This window comes from Myotis daubentonii, chromosome 13 (assembly GCF_963259705.1).
Source record: "Myotis daubentonii chromosome 13, mMyoDau2.1, whole genome shotgun sequence".
Lineage (NCBI taxonomy): Eukaryota > Metazoa > Chordata > Mammalia > Chiroptera > Vespertilionidae > Myotis > Myotis daubentonii.
This window is the reverse complement of record NC_081852.1, coordinates 42326689-42339203: the sequence shown is the minus strand read 5'-3', so window position 1 is coordinate 42339203 and position 12515 is coordinate 42326689. Positions and strand designations below refer to the sequence as shown.

The 12515-nt window shown below is 40.4% G+C and overlaps 1 protein-coding gene across 1 annotated transcript in view; it reads right to left on the bottom strand.

Moving 5' to 3' along the window:
* Positions 1–8150, bottom strand: part of ZNF518A (zinc finger protein 518A) — a 49341-nt gene extending 41191 nt beyond the window's left edge. The window contains exon 1 of the mRNA XM_059660921.1: positions 7787–8150. The gene's annotated coding sequence lies outside the window, so the exon portion shown is untranslated. The remainder of the gene's footprint in view (positions 1–7786) is intronic.
* Positions 8151–12515: the final 4365 nt, after the last annotated feature.

The following is a 12515-nucleotide window of genomic DNA, read 5'->3' as shown; positions in this document are numbered from 1 at the left end:
TACCTGGCCAGCAGGAATTCATGCCTTTTGTTTGTTATTTCTTCTCAATCTCTGTATTCTCTCCTCCTGGAATTCTTCATGGATGCTAATGCTTCTGGATTGATCCTTTGTCTCTCAATATTTCATTTAAACATTCTATTATTCCAGTATAGCCTAGTGTTTAAAAGATGGACTCTGGAACCAAACCCTGAATTCAAATCCTGGCTCTCCTATTTACTAGATGTGTGACCTTGGGCGAGTTATTAATCCTTTCTGTGCCTTATATTTCTCATCAGTACAATATGAATAATAATAGCACACTCCTGACAAGCTTGTTATGAGAATTATATGAGTTTTAAATCTGAAAAGAGCTTAGGACAATGCCTTGAACATTGTAAGCACTACATAAGATTAGCTATTGTTACCTTTCTTCTTATTCTCTTTCTGCTGCTCAACATACCAACTTAGTTATCAACACATCAATATTCAACTATGTCTTTTCTGCTCTTCAGCCCATGTACTTAGGTTTTAGTTTCAACAATTATATATTTCATATCTAAAATTTTAATTATTATTGAAAAACCATTTGTTCTTGCTTTATGTATTAAATACCCTTTTATCTGAAAATATTAACTTTACTTATTAGTTGTAAGTTGTTTCATTGTGTGGATTTTCCTATCGGTTTTCTTTCTTTCAGAGTTTCCAATCCTTAAATGACTAGTGATACATGACTATGAACTCTTTACAGTTCTGATTTCCCACTGGTCCTCAGTGCAACCTTCTTGACAAGGAGATGAAAACAAGTTGCTCAGGGTTGTGGTCTGTGTTATACAAAGGGTAGTAGGGTAAAGATGGGTTGCCAATCTGGATACCTGAGTATCTTATCTTCTGGCTGCAAGTCACTGCTACCCAGTAACATCAGACATATTCCTCCATCTCAACATCTGGAGAGTAAACACCTGTACTTTTCATTGTGAGTATTTTATTACTATATATCATTATATATGTCCCCCATTCTGTACGTAGGGGCAAGCACAGTAGTTGGCACATAGTAGATGCTCAATAAGTGTTTATTAGATGCACAAAGAAAGGTAAGTACACATTTCTTACATCCCTCAACTAGGTACTCTTACATACATTATCTCATTTAATATTTACTACAAATTTATGAAGTAGGTTGTATTCGTTAGATTATAAGTTCAGCTACTGTTATAGAGAGCCACAAATATAGCAGCCTATAGTTATAGCATTTCTCTCTCATGTAACAATCTAGGTTTAAGCAATGTAGAATTTGTATGGAGACTTACAGTGTCAGGGAACCAAGCTCTGTTTCGTTGCTCAGTCATTTCTAGTTTGCTACCCTTACTTATGGCCAAAAGTGATGCACCACTGTATCTTGATTCCAGTCAGTAAGGAAGGGAGAGGGAGAATGAAAAGGCACAACTCTTCCTTTTAAGGGTATGATTTTAGGTTTGCACACATCTCTTCTGCTCATGTCTCATTAACTAGAACTAAGTCACATGACCTAACTGCAAAGGACTGAATCTTTATTTCTGGCAGCCCTTTGCCCCACTAAATTTGAGAATTCTATTATAACTAGGGGCCCGGTGCACGAAATTCGTGCACTGGGTGTGTGTGTGGGGGGGGGGTGTCCCTCAGCCCAGCCTGCCCCCTCTCACATACTGGGAGCCCTCAGGCGTTGACCCCCATCACCCTCCAATCGCAGGATCGGCCCTTGCCCAGGCCTGACGCCTCTGACAGAGGTGTCAGGCCTGGGCAGGGGACCCCCGACCCCTCTGATTGCTGGCTTTGCCCCTTGCCCAGGCCTGATGCCTCAGCCAGAGGCGTAGACCCCCATCACCCTCTGATCACCTGATCGGCCCCTTGCCCAGGCCTGACGCCTCAGCCAGAGGTGTCAGGTTTGGACAGGGTACCCCCATCTCCCCCCGATCACTGGCTCTGGCCCCCGCCCAGGCCTGAGGCCTCTGGCCCAGGAATCATGCCTGGGCAGGGGACCCCCATCTCCCTCTGATCGCTTGCTCCACCCCCCGCCCAAGCCTGACGCCTCTGACCCAGGCTTCAGGCCTGGGCAAGGGGACCATCATATCTCCCCAATCCCCGGCTCAGCCCCCTGCCCAGGCCTGATGCCTCGGCCAGAGGAGTTGACCCTCATCACCCTCCGATCACCAATCACCGGATTGGCCCCTTGACCAGGCCTGAGGCCTCCAGCAGAGGTGTCAGGCCTGGGCAGGGGACCCCCAGCTCCCCGCGGTTGCAGGCTCCGCCCCTGCCCAGGCCTAACACCTCTGGCCTAGGCGTCCGGCCCGGGCAGCAGGGACCTGCAGCTGCGGCGGCCCGGCGATCGTGGGCTCTGCTTTAGGCCCAGGCAAGGGACCCCTAGCTCCCGGGACTGCCAGCTTCGACCGTGTCCAGCTCCCATCACTGGCTCCACCCCTACTTCCTGCTCACTGGCCAGGTGGCAAAGGCGCCTGATTCTCCGATCATGGCTGGGGGGCAGGGCAAAGGCGGCCCCAGGGCCGCCTTTGCCCTGCCCCCCAGCTCTTAGCTCCCCCCTGGGTTTCCGATCACTGTCAGTGGCAGGGGGCTTCGTCCTGCTTTCCCTTTTGCCTCCCTGCATTGTGCCTACATATGCAAATTAACCCCATCTTGTTGGCATATAGCCCTGATTAGCCAATGAAAAGGGTATCGTTGTACGCCAATTACCATTTTTCTCTTTTATTAGTGTAGATAGAAGAAGGCAAAAATGGATAGTTGCCCAGATGCCCCATCGAAAGAAATTCTACATCTACACTTTTCACTCTTTATCAAATCTTTGTTTTGTTATCTTCACAGAACTTACCACTAGGTGAAATTATTTAGTTCACATGTATTTATTTTCTTGTTTATTTCTTCCCCTCCCCAAAAATAAACACTTAAGAAATTACTCTGCCTAGAAAAATGCCTGGCACATAGTATGGGCATAATAATTTTTGCTGAATTAACACAAGAATTTTATCTTTGTTTTGTAATACCATGAAATTGGGAACATCTTTCATATACCCACCAACAGAAAATTAGTTAAATAAATTGGGCACAACCATATAATAGAATACTATGTACCTACTAAAAATATGAAGTACATTTTATATGTATTAATATAAAAAGAATTCCACAACACATTGCTTAGTAAAACAGTGAAATGTAAATGGGAGTACATTATAAGGGGATATGATTTCATATGTGTAACATATCTATAAAAAACATGGGAAGATATTAAGCAAATTGTTAAGACGACTTAACTCAGTATAATGAAGGGAAAACCTGCCCATTTCTTGCTTAATAATTTTTTGTATGTTTTTGTAACAGTCATGTATGCTTGAGTCTTTTAGTTTCAAGCAAGCAAATTAGTCTGAAAAATATTAATTTATTTGAAAAATACTAAGATATGGCAGATTTTTAACGAAAAGGAAACGACTACTGAAAGGACAGGAATGATAGTGGGTCTCAGAAACTCCCAGAAACAGACATACCAAAATTTTCAGATCTCCTTCCATAAGCCTTTTATCTTAGCTTCTCTTTGCATGTCAGCTTCACTCTACCTCACTGATATGCTTCTGCTACCCAAGTATAGAGCTGTCCCCTTCAGCCACATCAAACCCTTATTAGAACCATTCAAAGAGCCTGCACACTTACCAGTAGTTTGTCCTAAATGAAGGAGGAAGTAGTAAGGGAGATAGTTTGTAAAGAACCACATGTGGCAAGATGGTATTCCAAGTTCTCTTGCCTCAAGAGAATACATTTAGAATAATGTAAATGAAGCGAGATTCTAGTAGCAAACATACACCGTGAAAACTTTTACACTGTCTTCAGGGAAACAGAATCTGTGTTCTAGATCATCCATATCTTTATGTTCCCACAATCTGTAGGTAATAGATCATCTTTGAGCATTGTTGAGAAGCCTTCGACAAACTTGATTTGTAACTAGTATGTATTCTGAATAAAGAATACTGCCAATAGCTGTAGTATTATATCTTTTCTCAAACCTTGGTTAAATCATTTTTTAAATATAATTTATTTCAGAGAGTGAATAAGAGAAACATCAATGATGAGAGAGAATCATTGATGTTTCCTGCACGCCCCACACTGGGGATGGAGCCTGCAACCTGGGCATGTGCCCTGACGGGGAACTGAACCATGACCTCCTGGTTCATAGGTGTAGGGAGCAGCTATAGGGTTAAGCCTTGGACTGACCTGGTGGCAAAGCCACAAACAAGTCCCAGCTTAGAGGGCACAGCCCTCTTAGCATAATTAGGCTTGACCTTATGACTCTCCCTAGATCTTATCTGTGTAGCTAATGGGCTGTGGGAGGTGCAGCAAGTGCTGCCAAAACAAGTGAAACTCACAAGAACATTGTAACTATGGTGACCACTACCTTGTTTACCTCTGGCTATAAAATAAAGGCTCAGCTTGCTGTCTGGATCTCTCTCTCTGTGGCCTTAGCCAGGCACAGGAGATCCACCTCCAGGGCTGGGCAAACTTTTTGACTCCAGGGCCACAATGGGTTCTTAAACTGGACCGGAGGGCCGGAACAAAAGCATGGATGGAGTGTTTGTGTGAACTAATACATGTTAACACTGCTGCTGGTGAAGGAGCAGAGGGGAGAGCAAGAGAACCCTCCGCTCTTTCGGCTCCACGGGCCGGATAGAACAGCCAAACGGGCCAGATCCGGCCCACGGGCCGTAGTTTGCCCACGGCTGAACCCAGCTAATTCTCTTTGTCTGTCTTTTCTACATCCTTCACCGCCCACCCCCCACCCCCCTACACACATAGGTCGGTGCTCAACCACTGAACCACCTTGGTTGGTCCTTGATTAAATCTTAATTACATTTCTCTCTTTAAATGGTGGATATTTTTGCCCAAATCAGTCCCATCAAAATCCATAAGGCAATATTTTAACACTGCTCATGTATTAATCAGAGTAGATTGCTGGCTTGTTTGCTTTATTTCAGTGTCTTAAATAAAAGATTATTGTTTTCTCGTGTTCCAGTCTACTGTAGGTTAACAAATAGGGTGAAGAAGGGGTTTAGCAATCTCTCAAATGGTTAAACACAGGGTTACCACATGACCTAGCAATTTCACTCCAAGCTATATACCCCTCCCCCCAAAAATGAAAACATATATCCACACAGAAACTTGTAGGCAAATGTTTACAGAAGCATTATTCACAATAGCCAAAAGACGGAAACAACCCCAATCTCCATCAACTGACGAAGAGACAAACAATATGTGGTATATTCTTACAATGGAATATTATTTGGCCATGCTAATATATGCTACAACTAAAATGAGCCTTGAAAACATTATGCCAAGTGAAAGGAGCCACAAAGGACCACATATTGTATGATTCCATTTATATGAAAAGTCTAAAATAGGCAAATCTATAGAGACAGAAAGTAGATTAGTGGTTGCCTAGGTCTCAGATGTGGGGGGACAGGGAGGGTTCAAGGACAACAGCTAAGGGGTTTGGGGTTTCTTTTAATGGCAAGGAAAATGTTCTAAACTGATAGTGGTGCATGAGTCTTTGAATATACTAAAAGCCACTGAATTGTATGCTTTAAATGAGTGAATTGTATGACATGTGAATTATATGTCAATAAAGAGTTTTTAAAGAAAACATGTAGCCATAGAAATAGGTAAAATGGACAGGGCTGTATTCAAAAAAAATGTTATTTTTAAAAATAGGTGGCTGGCTCATGGGCCAATTTTCTTCTGTTCTAGAGTAATAAAATCTCAAAATATTTTAGCTGGGTACTAGCTTACTAGGAAAAAACAAACAAACAACTATCTTTCCCAACCTCTATTGCAGAAATTTGTGTACAGCCTTTGGAAATGTCCTTAATTGGAAGAGGTATTCTATTCTTTGAATCCTTTCATTTTTCCTGTTCACTGGAATGCATAGCACTCTTGTAACCATCTTGGACCATAAAGTGACTTTGGAAAATAGAAGCAACACATAGTGGGGCAATAAGATAGCAGAGGCCTGAGCCACACCAATCCCAAACTGAATTCATCCAGATTTCTTGAAAGAAAAAATAAATTTATATCAGTTTAAATAACTGTTATTTTGGAACCACTACTCCTTGCTCACAACTGGACCTCATTCCAACTACTAAAGGCCTCATATAATTTAAAAAGCAACTATGCCTTCTTGAGGGATTTGAGTAGATGTGATGGGTATCCAATTCTGTGAACATAGTCATCCAATTCTTTATTTCTTTTAACAGCATTTTATTTTTACATTTGATCTTAGCCAAAAGGCCAAGAAATAATTACATTTCACTCTTAATGTACTAATCTACAACTACTTGGGTTCCTATCTCTGTAAGAATGATGTAAGAAGATATATTTTCTGCTTAACCAATACTTTGTCACTTTTTAAAATGTCAAATATCATAAATATAAGCAGCACCATAAATATAGGGATAGAATAGAGAATGAAGATGTTATTTTGAATCAAGTGCTTAAAGCTATAACCCAAAGAAGTAAAAATAGCTCTCTATACTTGTTCTCCTGAATTTCAAGTGCCCCAAATCCTCTTCCCTTTTTTTTTTAGAAGAAAAACTTTTGATTGTCATATATTTGTATACAAAAGTGTATGAAAAACAGCAAATTTTACTCATTTGTTTCATTGTTCCTATGAGGATTGTTGACCCTAAACTGTACTTGCCAACTTCTCTTCCAGAAATTTGAAACCAACAAAAACCCCAATGCTTTCCAAACAGGATTCCTCTATGTAAGCTGTACCAACAACTGCCATTTGTCAAAATGTGACAACATGCCTTTCTCTTAATGGCAGGCAATTAAGAATGTTTTATCATCTTTAATATTATATTAAAAATATAGCAGATATGGAAATAAAAATAAATAAAAATATTAAGTGGTCCCTCTTTAAATATTTTCAGTTAATTTTGATGTATTTGTTAGTGCTTTTTCCTATGCATAATTTGTTTTTACAAAACTATGAGCTTAGCAGCTACTCACACGTTATTTGAGGGCTGGTTAATGTAGACATATGATTAAAGAATTGGTTCTCAGTCATATTCTGAAGAAATGGAAACCAAAAGAAACAACTGATTTGGTATAAAGTCCAAGATAAGTCAGTCCTTAGTTAAGGCCAAAGACTATTGTATGACGGTGACAGCCTCGAGTTGTCTGCACAGTCCTGAATTTACAAGTGTCTCTAACAGGAGTTGGCGCGCAACAGCCAGTGCCAGGCTCCTTGGCTAACCTGCGCTGCAATGAGAGAGCCCTGCGTCCTGCATGTGTGGAGTCAAGGGCGGGAGACCGAATGAAATTCCCGTGGTCATGCTAGGGAGTGACTCAGGCCCAAAGTTTGGTCTTGTGTCCGATGTAAAGAGCACCGTGGCTCTGGCCGGGCCCCTCTCCCTGGGCTGCGGGCTGCTGAGCGGAAGGTGAACCGCCCTTGCAGCAGTGGCACCAGGGGTTTGGGTTTTTCCAAATGGAAGCACCACAGAGGAGGCTGAAAGCACAGGTTCTGCAGCCCGACCGACGGGGTTGGACCAGTTCCAAGTATTATATACTCTTAGACAAATCACAGGCTCTGTCTGAACCTGTTTCTCCGTTTGTCAAGTGGAAAATGTCTCCTTCCTGGGACTGTTGTGAATAAGGGACTAAACGGCATTGGCAGTGCTTGTGTTAAGCACAATGCCTGGCATGTAAACACGTATTACAAAGAGTTGGTTGTCAGCGAACCCCGACCTTCCCCAGCCACCGCCAGCGACCCTACCGGCCCTGCTTCCGGGAGCGCCTTCACTCCAGTCTCCCTCGGCCGACCTGCGGGTCCCTCCGCGCTCGCGTCACTTCCGGGAGAACCGGTCGCGGCTTCTCTAATACCCGGATGCAATTATCATGGCTGCCATCAGTGAGGGGAAGCAACGAAGACAGAGCCACGAATTGCCCGGAAAGCCCTCCGAATTGGGGGCTTCAAGGAGGCCTCTCCAAAGGACAAAAAACGAGACTGTCGGGCATCAAGGTGCCCTACATGGTCCTAGGACCGCGACCCCTCGCTTCCTGTTCACTTGCCGCCAAGTGTTCCTTAAGCAGTGGCTCCTCTTGGCAGGGTGGGGCTCGCTTCCTACCCGGACCTTCTTGGTGTGCCGGGCTTTTGTTCCGGTCACTCCCCTCAGCCCCGGAAGTGGTCGGGCTTTCCATAGCTGGCTTAGGAGGAAGGGGCGGGCATCTGGGACCGAGAGGTGGGGCCGAGTATCCCGGGAAGGGACGCCCCACTAAGTGCAGCTGGAGCAGCCGCGCAATGTAGTCTGGTCCCTGGTTGTTTCGCCTGAGATGCTCCTCATAGGACCCCTCCCACTCGACCAAACTGTACTCAACCAGTAGATTTTGATCCTGAAAAAACCAAGGATTTGTATAGTGCAGTATGTCGTTGGTTTTTTAAAGTCCCAAAGCAAACTGATAATGTTAGTTTTAATTTTCAGAATTAATAGGGAAAGCTCCCATTTTGATTCATGTGGCGGGTTCTCTTTTAAGGTTTAAGTTTGGATAACGGTGAGATTTTTACCAAAAGCATTCTTTTTAAATTAACTGGCATGAGGAAATAGGCTAATATTTAAAATATCCAACTAGTTGTTGAGCTTAGCTACTGCACAGTCGTTACAATGAAACTTGAAGACGCCAGAATTGTACCTCATAAGGCTTTAACTGCCAGACGTGTCTGAAAATCCAGTAATTTTAGGTATAGGTATATTAATTTTAGTTCGTTTTCCTCACTGCAGGGTGTTCTGTAAGTTTTGTCATTAGGTGAAAGGAGAAAATGTGAGTTGATGCATTAACATATCCTGGTAGTTAAAATTACTTTTTAAGTGTGACAATATATAATACACATGTAGAATGTTACTTTTTATAGAAACAAAAATATGGAAACCAATATTTAAAGCAGGTTGACTCTACATAACATGGTGTGTTATAATTTGGATTTTTACTTAAACTCAGAATTAGAAGAGCTCACCTAGAAAGGCTAAAAAAAGAAAAGAAGAAATCTAGACATTTATCCTTTCTGAGAACATTCCATTGTTTGAACAAAAAGCACCTGGGACTTGCATATACAACTACATACTATATGTAAAGCACTGAGTTGGTAATGGCTGAAGAAGTGCTTTTTGAAATATAAAGTAATATATATATCAGTCACTACTCTTCTGGCCACATCATGTCTCCCTGTGGTACATTTTAACCTCCAAAACTAGTGGTTCTTGTACTAGCATTGAAATATACCGGTTATAATAATATTTTTTAAAAAGTAAAAATAAATGACCTGTTTATATATTTTAAATAGTTTTTTTTGTTGATGTGTTATCTAAGATTGTGTTTAGAAATGCATTTGTACACCTAAGAGTACTTAATAACTTGATGATCATGGATTGCCTTGATTCTATTTGTATGTTTTCTTGCAGGTAGGTCTTGGCACAATACCGTATGGACCTGGACAAAACTTGTTAAGATGGAAAGTTTTATTATATTAATCAGTTCAAATATTGGACCAGTCTATGTAGTTTTCCAGTATTTTAGTCAAATAACTGGATGTGGGCTTCATAGATGTGGGATAATTAATGATCACTTTAAATTATTTCCTACCAAATATAAAGTTGGATCTCAGATAGTTAATTTTTATGGAGCATTTACCATAGGCCAGATTCTGTGTAGTCTGATACACACATTATCTCACTTAATATTTACAATAACATCAGTTAGGTTTATTAAACTCACTGTTTTACAGATGGAGAAACTGAGTCAAAGAGGGATTAAGTTCCTTTCCCATCGCCCCCAAACTAGAGCCATGTTCTAGAACCTTTCCTTTCATATAACTGAAAACTTTGGTAGAAGAAGCATGAGATGTAAATGATTCAAGATAAAATATAAGCTTCTTGGTAGTGCAAAAGTAGGAGATGCCTTTCTTTTTCATCTCTGAGTCCCAATACCCAGAACAATGCCTAGTATGTAGTATATGCTCAGTAAATAGTTGCTGAATAAGTTAAATCTTCACTTCAAATACAACATTTTTTAAAAATGTGTTTGACTGGAATTTGACCTGAAATACAATATTTTTTACATTCAGAAGTGCAGGAATAGTAGTTGTTTTTTCCCAACATCTTTTCGGCTCACTATTTTGATTGTCATCAAGAGTGGAGTATATTTTCTTCCTTGAAGAGGTATAGTAAAAATTTCAATGCTGGTATATAAACTTAACAAGGAATTGAACTGGCTTTAGTTTTTAAACTGCCCAAAGTATAGGAACACTGTTTCATATGTAGAGATTTTTATTTTAATAAAAGTTGAAAAATGTTTGATATCTTTATTAAATTTTTGAGTATTCTTGAGGTGATGAAGCATACCATCCTTCCAAACATATAAATAGTATTAAATGTGTTTTGAGTTATGAGTGATGAAAATAAACTATAATTTAAAGATGTTTTAAAAGTGTGTGAATGCACAGAATAATGTTCAAATTTTGGGGTGGACAAGTGTCAGATAATGTAACTAGAGAAATCTCAGTGATATTTATAGTATGTCTGATGAGGTTTGTACTTTAAGTTAGAACCAAGAAGGGGGGCATAGGAATTATGATAGAGTTTTAGACTGTTTCTGGGATAATCATTAAGTGTTTTTCTGTGGCTTGAAAAGCCAACAATGTGAGGTAATGTCAGACAACACAATGGTCTCTGCCCATTTCTAAACTAAGCACCAGAAAAGAGAATGAATTACTCTAAGACCTCTAAGTCCCATTTCTGTAGTTGAGGGTCAGCTTCAAATATTTGGTGGAGGCTGGGGGCACATAAGAAATCGTGTTTCCGTTAGGAGGAAGGGGAAATGGATGCTAGAATAGACAAAAACAGAATCCACTACAATGCCTCTATTGTCTTGTAACAATCCTTGGATCAGAGCAGTGGACACCAAACACAGGGAGAGATTATGGAGAAAATAATAAAAAAAGTATCATGTTTTACAAATGGACCACACATTTTAAAGCTTATGATCTAATAGGTTCATTAAAAAGTCCATTTTGTCAGACGGCATTTAAACAATATTTTACTAACTTCAATTCAAATAAAGAAGATTAAAGAAACCTGGGTAAATTGGCTATTAATAGAAGAAATTTCAGCTGTTCAGAGTTGATGAAATAAATTAATTTTCCTCTGGGTAACAGAAAAACATGAAAAATGGGAGTGAGGCTGGAGAGAATGAATAGTGGAGTTCCTGATAAATCAGGTGTAAAAACAATATAGGGGGAGACTATCACTGTAAATGAAATTATTGAATACCTCCAACCTCAAAAGAGATTAACACACTATTTAAAAACCAGTTGTCCATGAGAAGAGATTGAGATTTGGGGGTAGTTAATAAAGTCTATTTAATCTCTATAGCAATGGTTCTCAAAATACGGACCTTCTACAACTTGAATCAAGTGTGCAGCTTACAGGCAACCAGTGGCTGACACATTGCCTGATACATAAAAGGCACTAGAACAATATTTGTTGAATGAAATAAAATTAATGATCAAAAGACAGGTAAGTAATGAAGGCATTAATGAACCCAAATGCCATTTCTCATTAATTCCTAATATGATTTTTTTCATCATTCTCCAGGTAAATATCATCCATAATAGCACTAATATTTCTTCATGATAGTGGTACAGCATTGCTCCCTTCCCAGCCTATAAGATGCTAGTTGTTATTAATGCTAATAGATACTATTTATTGAGCATTTAAGGTATTAAGCACAAAGCTAAGTACTTTTTCTGCATCAACACATTTAACCCTCGTAACAAGCTTGTATGATGGATATTGTTCCTCCTTTACAGAAAAGGAAATCAAAGCTCAAAGAGATTAAGTAATTTTTCCCCAAGTTAGATAGCTGATAAATAATGAGGGGTTAGAACCCAGTTTTGATTCACTTTGTAAATTGAAGCCCGTGCTCTCAATGGGTACACTTCTTCCATCTTTGCAGCATTCTGCACATTTATTTGGCATCTTACAAGCTTTACACTTTCTCCTTTGAAATTATCTTTGACACCACTTTTGAGGTTCCTGCTCTGGCACTGTTTCTTATGGCCAGGGGTCTTCATAAACTCTTCTGTTTATGAAGTAATTCTTCTTCTTTTCTTTTTTTTCTTTTTGTTGTTAATCCTCAACAAAGATATATTTTCATTGATTATTTTAGAGAGAGTGAAAGGAAGAAGAAGAGACAGAGAGAAACATCAATGTGTGTGAGAGGGAGAGAGATCCATTGGTTGTCTCCCGCACGTGCCCCAACCAGTGCTAGGGATTGAGCCTGCAACTGAGGCATGCACCCTTGACTGGAATCAAACCTGAGACCCTTCAGTCCGTGGGCTGGCGCTCTAACCACTGAGCAACCGGCTAGGGCTAATTCTTCATTCTTTGTTGGCTTCTTTAGAAGACGGATCCCAGGACCTGAAACCCTCATTCAGTCGAATTCTAATCTGA